This window comes from Phoxinus phoxinus, assembly GCF_949152265.1.
Source record: "Phoxinus phoxinus genome assembly, chromosome: 9".
NCBI classification, from domain to species: Eukaryota; Metazoa; Chordata; class Actinopteri; order Cypriniformes; family Leuciscidae; genus Phoxinus; species Phoxinus phoxinus.
The window spans coordinates 16,197,322-16,200,059 of NC_136884.1; positions in this window are offsets into that span (position 1 = coordinate 16,197,322).

Genomic DNA, 2,738 nt, shown 5'->3' on the forward strand with positions numbered 1-2,738 from the left:
AAATACAATGTCTATTCAAGCTGCAAATGTTCATGCACTCAATGATTGTCTTTCATTTTACCTACTGTTTAATGAGCTGGTCCCAGTCTAACTCCATCACTCTGAAACCACTACAGTCTTTATACAAACACTCAAAGTACTCGATAAGAAACCAAAGCATTTTCATCACTGTGCCATTTTATTATATAGCCTCTTTCAATCTCATCTAAAACGTTGGCTCATTAGTAATCAGACCTGTCAGCACTGAAGCCCTGCTGTTGCCATTTTTCAGTTTCAGTTGTGAATGTGTGTCTTTTTTCCGTTATTTTGATTTGCATGTTTGTATGACCTTGCTAATAATGTTAACGCTTATCATCTTAATCTGCATCTAACAAATGTTTTAACCTGCTTTACTGACAGTGCAAGCTACTTGCTGTTAGCTGTCAGAACTATAATTTTACTGAGCTTTAACACTTTCCTATTGTTCCACTGCTGCAGCTACTCTGTAGTGGTCAAACACAGCTGTACTACTACAGTTGTACTTTTATAATTGTCCATTGTTTCTGAGATTTTATGCTTTCCCTAGGGTGCCACTGTAAAACTGGCCAACAGGACTAATAAAATTGCCGTCGGTGACAGAGCGTTGTACAGAAAATACAAAATGCAGCTGCTAGAATGCTTAAATCTGCCAAGAAAAATTAATCTGTTACACTGTTAATAATCAGGCTGAAATGGTTGCCTGTTCAGTACAGAATTATTATCAAGATTCTCATACTTGTTTTTAAGGCTCTACACAATCTAGCTTCAGTGTATCTTTCTAGTTTGCTAGTCTAGACTCAAAAATGAGAATCAAAATCTCATCTGTGTTGCCAAGACAAAATAGAAACAAGGGTGACCGAGCTTTCTCCTGAGTGGGTCCCAAACTCTAGAACGATCTCCCTCTCTCTGTCAAACCATTGGCTCTGTTTAAAGTACAATTTGAGAACTTCCATGACGTCGAATGATGTATTTATTAAAATCAGATTGGATTATGTTGGTTATTTTGGCATTTACCTAACGCTAAATCTTTGCTTTCCCCTGAAACACTGGGGTATACATACAAAAGGGGTGATTGGCAAACAACACACACCTTGGAACAATCAATGAACTAATTAACAAGAAAAACACAAAACATGAAATAACGTAAAAGTTCACACAAGACAGGTATCATGACAATACTAAATCCATAAAAACTTGGAGTGGCCTCTTGACCACTTAGATAGTAACTAAGTAACTAACTTACATTTTACAAGAACCAGCTATAAATGAATATTTATATAAATATATAAATCAATACAATATTGCTTTATTGTTCTAGTGACTATATTTAATCAAACTGTCATGTTAATCATATCATGTCTGCTGAGGGGTTAGACAATTCCTTTATCTTAAATATTCATTGTCCAAAAAGTTGCATGTGCATAATGAAACAACTTTGGCTGACAAACAAACAGAAGGCAATGCCTAAAGACCACGTACTCCCAAGCAAGCCACAACCAGGCCTTTAAACTTCTGTCCTGCAGAGGTTGCACATCTCAAGAGAACAAAGATTAACAAAAATAATCTTTCAAATAAGGCAAATAAATGGCTCCTACAGTTCTGTACAGCTGGTGCTGATATATGATACTAAGTTTCACATTTCCTTTTACAGCGACCAGTTACCCCACATTTACAGGATGGTTCATTGGATCTCTTCCCATTATAAATTGAAGAAGTAAGCGGCCCAAGCTCGAACCTGACTTCTGTCAGCCTCTACTTTTCTCCCAAGCATTTTCTGTCATTTCTGTATCCTATCCTGTGTTTGTGAAGTGTGTTTCATGCCAGTTAGCCAGTCCCACACCGATTTGGGGTTACAATATTGTATTGGGTTACAATAACCCTTTAATGGTAAAAATCCACCCACTCCTTTTTTTATATTCCACATGACACATGACTCATTTATATATTATTTTTGCACTTGCAGTAGGCCTATACTATATGTTCAAAAGTTATTTTTTATACTTACCTTTAAAAATACCTTTAACTGTACTTTAATTTTAAAAACATTTTATTAGCTTCATGCATTCTTTTTTTATCAACACTTTAATGTTGTTAAGTTTCATAAAAATTCAGAAACATTAAGCAGTTTTGATTTAGACGCGGTTTAATGTTTGATGATCACGTTATTTTCCATTTGAGTGAGCAATTACTTGTTTCAGCTTCTTCTTCTCCTGTGTGATCCGGAGATTCTGTACTAGAGTCCCACCGGGAGGAGGCCCCGGATAAGCGGAAGAAGATGGATGGATGGATGGTAGAATTAGAAACATATCTGTTTTTATATCAATATTTTAATCAATATTTTCAAACAATGTAAGTTTCATAAGACTGTATGTAAAAAAGTATATTTAATAGGCTACTCGGTCAAAAGAGTTAACACAACTATAAGCCAAGTATACTTTGAATATTTAATTATACTTTTAAGTATATCTCGATCAAAAGATTGAGTACAAGTACAGGCCAAATATACTTGGACGTTTCTCTCAGTAGTCAAGTACTGTTAAGTGAATCATAAAGTATATTTCTGAGAAGTATATAAAATGTAGTGACATTGTAGTGACAAAACCATGTTTTTTTCAAGTCATCTCATAATTAAAAGTAAATTAAAAGTCACCATGTAATGGAAGTTTTGGCCTACTTGACTTCTGTATTGTGACATATTTCTGAGTGAAACCACTTTTCTT